The sequence below is a fragment of the Palaemon carinicauda genome, chromosome 1, assembly GCF_036898095.1.
Source record: "Palaemon carinicauda isolate YSFRI2023 chromosome 1, ASM3689809v2, whole genome shotgun sequence".
Taxonomy (NCBI): Eukaryota; Metazoa; Arthropoda; class Malacostraca; order Decapoda; family Palaemonidae; genus Palaemon; species Palaemon carinicauda.
The window spans coordinates 261,500,022-261,513,341 of record NC_090725.1 but is presented as its reverse complement, the minus strand read 5'-3'; the positions used below and the strand labels follow the sequence as shown (position 1 = coordinate 261,513,341).

Below are 13,320 nucleotides of genomic sequence, written 5' to 3'. Positions count from 1 at the left end.
GGATTATTTCAAGATCATATATGTACACACAAACACACACACACACACATATATATATATATATATATATATATATATATATATATATATATATATATATATACATATATTATTATTATTATTATTATTATTATTATTATTATTACTTGCTAAGCTACAACCCTAGTTGGAAAAGCAAGATGCTATAAGCCCAGGGGCCCCAACTGGGAAAATAGCTCAGTGAGGAAAGGAAACAAGAAAACAAATATGTTTTAAGAACAATGGCATTTAAATAAATATTTCCCATATAAACTATGAAAACTTTAACAGACCAAGAGGAAGAGAAACGAGGTAGAATAGTGTGCCCAAGTGTACCCTCAAGCAAGAGAACTCTAACCCAAGACAGTGGAAGACAATGGTACAGAGGCTATGGCACTACCCAAGACTAGAGAACAATGGTTTGATTTTGGAGTGTCCTTCTCCTAGAAGAGCTGCTTACCATAGCTAAAGAGTCTCTTCTGCCCTTACCAAGAGGAAAGTAGCCATTGGACAATTACAGTGCAGTAGTTAACCCCTTGGGTGAAGAAGAATTGTTCGGTAATCTCAGTGTTGTCAGGAGAATGAGGACATAGGAGAATCTGTAAAGAATAGGCCAGACTATTCGGTGTATGTCTAGGCAAAGGGAAAGTGAACCGTAACTAGAGAGAAAGATCCAATGCAGTACTGTCAGGACAGTCAAAGCACCCCATAACTCTCTAGCGGTAGTATCTCAACGGGTGGATGGTGCCCTGGCCAACCTACTACTTATATAGGTATATATACTGTATACATATATATATATATATATATATATATATATATATATATATATATATATATATATATATATCCCCTGCCAACGGTTATACTTGTATAAGCGGATGAGCAACTTGATGGAGTAATGAGAGCTTTGTGTGGAGGAAATGCCCCCCTAAATCTCGATGAAGTCACTGGCAGCAGAGTGACGGATTGGGTTTAAGGCGATGGACAAACTGTCTCTTCTGCTTTTACTTCTGATGCCTGGCAGTTGATCTTAATAGAATTGGTATGCACTGGCAGGGGTCACTTGCCTTAGTTGGATAGGCACTGCGCATCACAAGGAACTGGCTATCCTTTGATGTATCTAGCCAATTGGATTGGTCAGTCATGGAAAGAGAAGATGACAGACTGGATTTGGTCAGTCATGGAAAGAGAAGATGACAGCATGGCCAACAGTCGCAGGGGTAGCAAGGGATAAGAATCTACCGGTTTATAAACACTAAAGAAAAATTGAAAATAGGTAATTGGAATGATAGAACCATGAATCAGGTTGGGAAGTTACAGCAAGTGGAGAGTGAATTTATGAAATATAGTTTGGATATATTGGCCCTAAGCGAAACACATTGTAAGGAGATTGGTAAAGAAACTTTAGATCAAGGATATATATATATATATATATATATATATATATATATATATATATATATATATATATCTACTCATGAAGATCAGATGGACTTGGAAGAGAAGGGGTAGGAACAAATGATGACACTAAGCGCCGAAAAGGCATTAACCGAGTGAAGAGCTGTAAATAGTAGATTGTTACAAGCAAAGTTCAAATCAAAGCAGTGCAATATGAGTATTATAGTTTGCTATGCCCCTACAAATGATTCTCCTGAAGAAAGGAAAGAGGAATACTATGAAGAACTGCAGAGGGTAATAGATGATATCCTAGAGAGAGATATGAAAATTGTGATTGGTGACTTCATTGTTAAAGTTGGAAGAAATAATCAAGGGATAAAGAATGTGATGGATGATAGGAGTCTTGGCAAAGTTGCAAATGAGAATGGGGCACATTTCATAAGTCTCTCTTCAGCAAACAATCTTGTCCTTGGAGGTACTCTTTTTCAACACAAGAACACCCACAAGTATACGTGGACTTCACCATGCGGAAATTACAAAAAATCAGATAGATCACATTACCATTAATAATGAGAGAAGGAGGATGCTGAGAAATGTAAGAAGCTATAAAGATGTCGATATTGGTAGTGATCACCAGCTCCTCATTGCCACACTGAAATTACCCAAGTGAAAGCACCCAACGGAAAAAAAAGGATAGAATACCTAGGTTTGATACAACTAAGCTTTTAGAAGAAGAGCAGAGAGAAACATTTTCAATTTAATGTAGGAATCGATTTGCAGTCTTGGAGACTTTAAGAGACGAAGAACAGACAATTAATGAAGAATGGTAGTAAAGTCTTCGGACTTGTAGTTAGAAGGAGAAAGTCATGGATATCAAATAATACTTGGGATACTATAAAAAGGAGACAAAGACAGAAATGAATTGTTGAAAGTTTTCGAGGAAGTAATGAAAATTTCAAGTTAGGGCGTGCTAACTATTCAAGTATTGTAAGTGAGGTCAAAAGAAAAGCCAGGAATGATTGGAGAAAATATCTAGACCGTAAAGCAGATAAGGCTGACAAAGCTATGAATTCAGGGACTGGCTATGGTGTAAGAATTGCTCATAGAATTATTATGAAATCTTAACTGGGGCAAAGAAGAAACATTTACACATCAAAAAGAGAGATGGCTCTGTTATAGCAACAGAAGCTGAAGAAAGACAACGTTAAAAGGAAAACTTTAGTGAGGTTATGAATAGGAGATATGAAGGGGATAATTTGATTGATATACCTAAAGCTGATGAAGACTTTGATGTGCCCCTGAATGAATTCAGTGTGTTTGAAGTCGAAGCTATCCTAAAAAAAACTAAAGAGATGGAAAGCCCCTGGACACGATGGAATAACTGCCGAGATGATACTGGCCGAAAATGAAGTGACTCCCAGACTACTTACAAGATTATTTTGTAGAATGTGGTATGAAGAGGCAAAACCTAATGAATGCGAGTTAGGAGAGTTGGTGAAAATGGCAAAAAAAAAAAAAAAAAAAAAAAAAAAAAAAAAAAAAAAAAAAAGGAGACCTGCAATAATTACAGAGGCATAACTCTTACATCAGTTATGAAAATATATAGCATGCTTATTTCAAAGAGACTGGAGAGAAAGATTGATGAAAAACTGAGAGATGAACAAGCAGGATTTAGAAAAGGTAGAAGTTGCACTGACCAAATTTTCATTTTGAGACATGTTGTACAGCAATGCGTAGAATATAGAAATCCCCCTTTTCATGGCATTTGTGGACTATGAAAAAGCCTTTGATAGTGTGCACCACCCAATTTTGTGGAGAGTCCTACGTTATTATGGAATTTCTCTTAAATATGTAAATTTGATTGTCTGTTCATGAGCATAGCAAGTGCAAAGTTAATGTTAATATAGTCTTATCAAATGAATTTCAAGTGAACAGCGGAGTACTCCTAGGAAATGTGTTGTCACCTACGTTGTTTATCCTCCTCATGGATTTTGTAAAGCATAGAACAGTCAGAGATGGTGGAGAAGGATTGGACTGGATTGGTGATAGGAATTTAGCAGACTAAGAGTATGCTGATGATGCTGTCCTTGTTAGCAGAACATCACAGGATTTGCAATGCTTGCTTACCAGAATGCATGACATATCACACGAGGTTGGCCTGAAGATAAATAGAAGAAAGACAGAGACATGAGAATGGAGTAGGCAATGGAAGATGAAATATCATTGGAAGGAGGAAGAATTAATGAGGTAGAATCATTTAAGTATTTAGGAACTATGATCTCTAATATAGGATTATTAGAATTAGAGTATAGTGAAAGATTGAAAAAAGCAAATCAGACAATGGCTACGTTAAGTAAAATTTGGAAATCAAATCGCCTGAAATTACATATAAAAATCAGACTATATATCAGTTTAGTGAGATCGGTGTTACTCTATGGACATGAGTCATGGTATGACAATGAAAAAATCTCGAATAGATTTTGCAGATTTGAGAACAAAGCCCTCAGAAGGATATTGGGAGTTAAATGGCAGGACAGAGAGCATGGTGAGGGGTGGATGGAGATGGTTTGGGCATGCTCTTCGTACTCTACAAGAGAAGATAGTTCACCAAACGTTCAGCTGGGCTCCACAAGTCACTAGAAGAGTTTGAAGAACTAGGCCTACATGGCTGAGGACTATGAAGCGCGAAGTAGGAGATGATGAATGGAGACGTATTGAATTTAAAGTTCATGATAGAAACGACTGGCGAAATCTAGCCGAGGCCCTTTGCGTCAATAGGCGTAGGAGATGATAGTGATGATGATGATATCCCATGATAGTTATAGTACCCTTAAAACTCTTAAAAAGATCATTGATCTCACTGTATAAAACTACTCATATACATCTACGTATTATTTATGCAAGGCTTGGAACACACAAACACACAAGCGCGCGCGCACACACACACACACACACACACACACATATATATATATATATATATATATATATATATATATATATATATATATATATATATATATATATATATATATATGTGTGTGTGTGTGTGTGTGTGTATATATATATATATATATATATATATATATATATATATATATATATAAACCAATAGGGCCTACCTATTTTGTTATAAGTTGAGAACCAGTTGCACCTTCCCATGAAACAAGATGGTTAATGGGTAGAGACTCGCGGTTTGGAAAAGGCAATTTTATTTTAAGAACATACCTAAAATATCATAAAAAAAATCAATAGGCCTAATTTGTAACAAATTGGGGATTGTAGCTGCGAAATATATACTAATAGGCCGTGAAATTTTTTTAGAGGCACATAAGGAAATATTCAAGATCTGAAAATTCAAAATAATAATAATAATAATAATAATAATAATAATAATAATAATAATAATAATAATAATAATAATAATGAAAATTTACGACGACCGTTGTGAGTTCGGAGTCACCACAAGCAGTGTAACTATAACATTAGACCTAAATAATGGTTTCGGGCTTAGAAAAGTTAATAAGTTCCAGAAATTTACGCGTTTCTACTATATGATATCATTTGATTAGTTACCAGAAAGCGACCACGTACGATTACTGTCTCTCAAAAATCACGAAAAGCTGGCTCTTGAGACTGGAGAAATAGAATTTTGTGGAATTGTTAAAAGTGATAAATTCCATAAATTTATTTCAGCAGTTTTGTCAAATGCTGATAAAATGATTTGATATAACACGATGGGAAGGAAGTTTTCCAGCGATTCGCTTCGAAGGGAAAAACGTAAGCTTACACATTAACATTACCACAGAGAATATTTTTCTAGTTCAAATATTTAGAAGTAGCCTACAGTTACGAACATAGTATCTTCTTTCCTCCTTTGATTCAACTGACATATGCCACGATTGATAAAAAATATCGGAGACAAAGTTAACACATATAATCAAATTAAAGTGAAAATTTGACTAGATGGGCATTACAGAAATGGTTCTGGTCTTATTTGTTTGAAATTACAAGATACTTATCAAACAAACAGTATATTGTAAATGAACAGTTTAGTCCCTCGTTTAATATCTAGCTTAATACCTGTATTCCATGGCATATTTAGACTTTCGCAAAGAATCATTAATTTCTTCTTGTCCATATATCCAAAAAAAAAAAAAACGTCTATTTAAAGAAGCATTTACAAATTGTGGATCTTTTAGTGGACTACTTTTAAGGTAGGCCAACCATCTCTAAAAACTAATGCAGACGAATACCTGTTTATAACTGGAGAGATAAAGAGATGAAGGAGATGAAGATGAAATGGTGAAATTGGATGCTGATGTCGATCGGCCGAGGAGGAGACTGGTGCAAAGCGAGAGGGTCACCTCGCATTTATACCGGTTGGTGAAGATGGGTTGGGGAGGGGGGAGAGTCACTTGTGTGTATATCCTCCGTCTGATGTTGACGTCCTATTTCCCCCAACCCCCATACGTAGGATCGTATCCTTAAATAGAACATGAGCACATGTCTAATGGTGACGTTACTCCTTACGGTCGACAGAAAAATAAGGTTGCTGAACTTGTTGTATTAAAGATGTATAAAACGATAGAAAAGAATTTTTCTAAACGAAATATGGCAACTCACAGCACGAGGCACTGTACGAGGCACGTGCCGGAAAGAGGGTTTCTCGAAAATTAGGTTAGCGTCTCAAGTCACTCCCATTATCCTCAGATCATCAAATCTAACAATATTAATAAAAGACAGACCCAAGAGACCTATCTCATAGCATTGCAAATGACTTAAGGTGCGCTAAGATACGATTAGGCTTAATTCTTCGGTGAGATAGACTCAATTTGTCGCTAACTGCGAAGATTGAGGTTGGCAGAAATATGTCCCATTTCTTTTCGTATAAGGATTCATTTGGAATTGAAACGCCAGTGACAGAAGGATATCATTTAGTCCACTGAAATTTGCATCAATTGTACTTTTTTAATGACAAAAAAAAAAAAAAGTTCCTTACAATGAAATTGATTGAAACTTTAATTTTATCTAACTAAAAAAGGAATCGAATACAAGAGTTAAGCCTGCGTAGTAAGAGAGAGAGAGAGAGAGAGAGAGAGAGAGAGAGAGAGAGAGAGAGAGAGAGAGAGAGAGAGAGAGAGAGAGAGAGAGAGAGTTTATGTAACGGAGATTTTAATAAAGATTAGAGAGAAAAGCACACTCAGGGTATGCACTACAAAGCTGAGAGACTAGTAATATTGAAACCAGAACTATTTGAAATGCAAAATTGTGTTGTAGTTAAGTTTACATTAAATGATATTTAGATTTATGAATTTGGACCAATTAGTCACATGGACTAAATGGCCCTCTTCTATTTTTTTCTCTCGAAGAGAAGAGGCATTTTTTTGGTGGCTATATGACATTAATTGTCTACATAGGCTACAAGTGGGAATACCCCCGCAGTTGCATCATGAAGTAAAAGTCAAGAGATTGGACAGCAGAATGGAACATATGAAAGGGGAACAGACGTGTATAGCTAAGAGTCAGGGCCCAGGGGCCAATGCCATACCATACAATGCACCGAGAGTGACCTAACAATACGGTGAAGCACGGCCTCTTCCGTTGAAAGCCCGTTTAGATAAGTTATCATTTGTAGTAGTATGATGTAAAACATTGTGATTTTCCTTCGAAAAGGGGGATCATAACCTTGCTGGGCCAGCACAGTGACACACAAACGATGGGCGATAACGATGAGGTGGGATCGCTGATGATAATACTAAATGTACCAAGGACACAACCATCCGAGAACCTTAAAATAACGGGTGGAAGGGACTCCGAAGCAGAAAGTCTAGGGGCTACAGCAAGCAGGTTTAACTATCCTCTAGACTCGTTCCTGGAGAAATTTTTCTTCTTATATTAGGACCACACTGGACGAAGTCCTGACAAGGAATACACAGTGCGCCTTGTGAGGTAGGTTATGCTCATGACACTATTCCTGCAAAATTCTACGTAAAAGCTACTTGTATCTTCTTGTATTGTTAAACAAGTTGCTCTCTTCAGTCACAGGCTTACTAATCCTCTAATGAATATTTTTTCCTATCTCTAAATTTGATGACTTTACCTGGTCTACGCAAATGAAAACAAGTTAAATACATAAGTGAAAAGAGCAGGACCGAATGAAGCAGAAGTAATATAGAGTCCTTTCAATGACGTCACTGGGAATCGCCGGCGGCCATGCTGGAGGACATACAAAGCGAAAACATTGCGGCTGCTACAGCGAATATGGACAATGAAAGCGACTTTGTCAAACAATTGTCGGGGGATGATAAGCGTTTTTACAAGCAGAAACTCGATCTAATTGATGGCCTAGATCCATACCAAATGCAGAATTCATTCAGTCAAAATATTGAGGATTTTCCCAGTATTTCATACATTGATATGGTGAACTACTTGGTACTGTCGGCCAACCCAGAACATGAGTGGGCATACATTTCCATTGAATAATCTGCTTCCAGAATTTGTTGTTTTTCCCTTTAATGCTTTTAAGTCCAAAATTAGATAAACACTGGGCCAATGAAGAGAGTGTTTATAATTATAAAGCTAATATTGATCATTTAGCCTAACCTTGTGTATTATAATTCTTGATTGTCAAAATGTATGTAAAAGTTTTGCATTATAATGTCAAATCTTTATCAGTTCATGCCTAACCATTGTGTTTGTGTTTGGTTACAAATGCTATAATTTCTTATATACATATATACATATGATGGACAAACTTTATTGTAATGCTCTTGGATGATCGTTTTGCCTCCTTGCAATTAAATGCACAAGTTTAATTATTTTTTCGATGTTTCATATATAAGCTGAAGACCCCTTCGGGTTAAACCAGCTTTCAGATATTATTATTATTATTTATAATCAATGTTTATTAATCACATGGGCCTGCATGTCTGCATTATTTAATACACAAATTAAAATAAATATAAATATGCACTTAATTATATATAGGCATGAGCACCTTGACGAAATAGAGACCTAGGTAAGTAGCCTTTGTTAATATAGCCAATATGGGCGCTTTTAATTTTTGTTTTGAAAATCTGAGATGCCCCTTTTGATGTTTAAAAGTTGAGATGCCCCCTCCCCCACACACACTACACACTGAACTGACGATGATACTTGTGAAGTCACCCATGCGATCGGATATAGCATGTTTACACAGGAATAATGATACTTTTAGGGCCTAGCAGAGACTGACCTGATATGAAATGATCAGAACAGATACGTGCGTAGGGTAGTGAGGATTCACGTAGATCAGCCCGTGATATTCTGGTCAACCACAAGTCACGTCTGCGCTTGGATAATTCTTTTGTATCTTTGTCCTGATTCTGAATAACTGCCGGTATACGGTAGAAACTCTTGTCAAATCTTTGTCCTCAATTCCCACAGCCAACAATAGCGCAAAAACTGGGCATTGTGTGAATGTGAATGTGATGAGATGGCTAACTATTTAACAGTTCATCCAAGATGGAGGACCGGAAGTTTGATGACGTATAATGAAAGGACTCTATAATGGTTACCTTGTATTCTTATATGTAAATTGCCACCAGGCTTTAGACAATTTTACATTTTCTGTGGCAGGTAAACCATAGATATTCATTCACAAATTGATTTATATTCCAGGAATGCCAACCAAATCAAATTGTTTGTCTTTCTAGCCCTCAGAAGAATAATGGGAGTTAAATGGTAGGACAGCATTTGAAATGAAACTATAAGAGAGATTACTCGAGTGCCATGTGTGGAGGAGATCAATGGTGAGGGGTAGATGGAGATGTTTGGCCATGCTCTTTGCACTCCCCAAGAAAGATTAGTTCACCAAAGTTTCAACTGGGCTTCAGAAGGCAATAGAAGAGTTGGATGACCCAAGCCTACATGGCTGAGAACTATGAAGCGTGAAGTAGATAATGAATGGAGAAGTATTGATTTAAAAGCTCAAGATAAAGATGACTGGCGAAATCCGAGGCCCTTTGCGTCAATAGGCGTAGGAGGAGATGATGATGAGCATATAATTAAGGAAACTAGAATCGCCAACCAAAGAAGTTGCCCAATTTATTAGACAGGCCATGACAGTTAAAAATACAAGTATATAAGCTATTCTATCCTTGTAAGGGGGTTTACCAATGCCAATGAACGTAGATTGCAGCTTTTTGTGCACAGCCTACACCTGGAGTATATGGTCGTAGTGTGCCCAAGATCAGTGTTGGGGAGAGACCAACGAGGAACCTGGTGTAGTCCTACTTCTGTCTAGTGTCTACCTAACAATAAAGGGCTTGCTGTGTAAAATAAAAAATAATAACCTCATATAGGGCTACTTCCTTTGCCGCAGTTGTGTTTCTATCTTGCTGTCAATCCTCTTGGCCTTTAATTCATTCCCTGCGTCTTTATCAGACCCAAATAGCGGACCATACCAGCCAAATTCAGAAATCCATTCCAAAACCAAAATATGAAAATCATAAAAGTAATATAACTCGTACTCTGTCCAGTCTGAAGTCTGCAATTTACAAAACAAAAGAAAATAGCATTCGTTAACCAAAAGTAAATAATTAGAATGATAATTTGTTTGAAGATGAATCTTTGCTGGTTTCCAACCTTGACTGATATTCTGCCGTCTCCTTCAGTGGTGTTATAGTTAGTAAAGGCAGGGGTACAGTTAAATAAAAACATATTGAAAAAATGATAAGAGTATATGGAAAGAAGACTTTTAACAAGTTGCAGACTGTTAATCGGAACCAAATAAATGTAAAAATATGTTTTCCAGAATATTTCAAAGATGTCTATTCAAAGCTTTTCTAACAGAATTGCAATTTCAATAAATTATTTCTCACGTTACTGATGATATATTTTTCATTTCATTTGGTGGACTACGTTTATTTTTGAGAAATTTCATATTACATACTTGCACGTGCATTTAACAATTAATATCTCTTAACTCCGTCATTTGAAAGGTGTATAGACAAATCCAGTTTCCAACTTTCTAAACCGGCTAGCGAGTAGCAACTACATAGTTTTTAAATTCCATAATACTTGCATTATGAGGGTGTTGACGAATCATATTACGATAATTAGATGGTTATAGTGGTAATCTACTTACTGTAACCTTGGAGAGAGAGATTGATGTCGCTTTGTAAGAAATTCCGTTTTGTTGGCTGTAAGAAATCCCGTTTTGTTGGCCCAATGCAAATCTACATCGGAGGTAGGCCTACTTGTACGGTAAGGAGTTCTAACTTTGAGTTGATTAAACTTCATGGTGTACTTTTCAGAATTCTTTGTACTCAGTTGGCCATGACAGCACTTCGGTGATTTGGCTGCAACCCTATTGTGAGAGATGGGAATAAAAGTTAATGTTTGGTAGTTAGGTTATAAAGGTTAAATATTTACACTGACATGGGCGTAGGCTTCATATCTTGTCGAATCGCTTTAGTTTTAACCTTTGTCCTATATTACCAATTTCATCCTTGGAAATATTTATTTAAACTTTGTTTACCCTTAGAAATAGAATTACTGCTATTTGCAATTTATACATATTTTAATGCCTGAAAAATCCAGTCACCAGGGAAACAATCTGGGATACAACCTAAAACCAAAGTTTGTCACCTAACCTAACTTACAACGCCATGTCCTTATCTTCTGGAGTTGTTCCCCCAGGCTGCCGCGTTTTAAAATATCAAATGTCTTATTATTTGGAGTTATGAATCTGAATTTTGGTATTATTACATTTTTAGCCAAATTCGTATATTATTTTTTTATTTATATATTCTGTAAGTGATTTATACGAAAAAGTTACTTGAATCTTCCGTAAATTAAGGATTATGGAAATATTTGCTAATGATTATTTTTCCTACAGTTGTTATCCTGGTTTTATTATAGTTACGGACAGTAAAAGCTTTTCTACCAAAAGATAGTTGTTTCCTATAGAAAAAACATTCATTTTCTTAAAAAATGATGCTTAACTTCACTGCAAATAAAAGTTTTAATTGTCTAAGAAATAAATAATGGGGTTAGCGTTGCGCAGCTCAGCATGTACCGCTTGCCAGTACAAAGGAGCTTGATGGTTTTCTTTTTTGGCGACCAAAGCGAGCTCATGGTGGAGCGAAATTCATTAGATTTTTAAAAAAATATCCCCGTTCTTAGATGGTCTAACAGGTTTTTGGCTTATTTGCTGTTGAAATGAAGGGTCAAATTCTGAAAGCACATTATTTACTACAGAATTTTTTTTTTTTTTTCTGTTCAAAATATTGTTCCATCCGTAACCATAATCTTAACGTTATCATAAAGATGTACTTACGCTGCCAAGTTAACTTTTCTCCTGATGGTATTTTGTTTTTTATTACTTTTAATTATTTATATACTAACTTTGATGGCCGCTTTTCCGGTCTTATACAGCAGGGGAACCCCACTCTCTACAGGACCTCCACAGTCGTTTTACCTTGTTCGTTCAGAGTATTTAACGTTTCATATCACGTATTGTTCATTTACTGTTAAATCGTCACTGCCAAAAGACTAATGAAATAAGAAAGTGTTCACTTTCCTCTTGAAAGCCTTAATGTCTTAAATCATTCGAATGTTTCGTGGGAGCTTATTATATAGAGTCCTTTCAATGACGTCACTGGGAATCGCCGGCGGCCATGCTGGAGGACATACAAAGCGAAAACATAGCGGCTGCTACAGCGAATATGGACAACGAGAGCGACTTTGTCAAACAATTGTCGGGTGATGATAAGCGTTTTTACAAGCAGAAACTCGATCTAATTGATGGCCTAGATCCATACCAGATGCAGAATTCATTCAACTTATGGCACATGCAATTCAGATGCTTTTTAAACTTACAAAGGCAGAACATGAGTGGGCATACATTTCCATTGAATAATCTGCTTCCAGAATTCGTTGTTTTTCCCTTTAATGCTTTTAAGTCCAAAATTAGATAAACACTGGGCCAATGAAGAGAGTGTTTATAATTATAAAGCTAATATTGATCATTTAGCCTAACCTTGTGTGTTATGATTTTTGATTGTCAAAATGTATGTAAAAGTTTTGCATTATAATGTCAAATCTTTATCAGTTCATGCCTAACCATTGTGTTTGGTTACAAATGCTATAATTTCTTATATACATATAAACATATGATGGACAAACTTTATTGTAATGCTCTTGGATGATCGTTTTGCCTCCTTGCAATTAAATGCGCAAGTTTAATTATTTTTTCGATGTTTCATATATAAGCTGAAGACCCCTTCGGGTTAAACAAGCTTTCAGATATTATTATTATTATTATTATTTATAATCAATGTTTATTCATCACATAGGCCTGTATGTCTGCACAATTTAATACACAAATTAAAGCAAATATAAATATACACTCAATTATATATAGGCATGAGCACCTTGACGAAATAGAGACCTAGGTAAGTAGCCTTTGTTAATATAGCCAATATGGGTGCTTTTAATTTTTGTTTTGAAAATCTGAGATGCCCCTTTCGATGTTTAAAAATTGAGATGCCCCCTCCCCCACACACACTACACACTGAACTGACGATGATACTTGTGAAGTCACCCATGCGATCGGATATAGCATGTTTACACAGGAATAATAATACTTTTAGGGCCTAGCCGAGACTGACCTGATATGAAATGATCAGAACAGATACGTGCCCAGGGTAGTGAGGATTCACGTAGATCAGCCTGTGATATTCTGGTCAACCACAAGTCACGTCTGCGCTTGGATAATTCTTCTGTATCTTTGTCCTGATTCTGAATAATTGCCGGTATGCGGTAGAAACTCTTGTCATCTCTTTGTCCTCGATTCCCACAACCAACAATAGCGCAAAAACTGGGCATTGTGTGAATGTGAATGTGATGAGATGG

At 36.2% G+C, this 13,320-nt stretch overlaps 1 protein-coding gene and 1 long non-coding RNA gene across 2 annotated transcripts in view; one reads left to right on the top strand and one right to left on the bottom strand.

Moving 5' to 3' along the window:
- LOC137644562 (uncharacterized) overlaps window positions 1-5,828 on the bottom strand; it is a 13,090-nt gene extending 7,262 nt beyond the window's left edge. The window contains exon 1 of the mRNA XM_068377525.1: window positions 5,676-5,828. The gene's annotated coding sequence lies outside the window, so the exon portion shown is untranslated. The remainder of the gene's footprint in view (window positions 1-5,675) is intronic.
- Window positions 5,829-10,397: 4,569 nt separating this feature from the next.
- LOC137655673 (uncharacterized) overlaps window positions 10,398-13,320 on the top strand; it is an 82,622-nt gene continuing 79,699 nt past the window's right edge. The window contains exon 1 of the long non-coding RNA XR_011046851.1: window positions 10,398-10,668. This is a non-coding gene — a long non-coding RNA (uncharacterized lncRNA). The remainder of the gene's footprint in view (window positions 10,669-13,320) is intronic.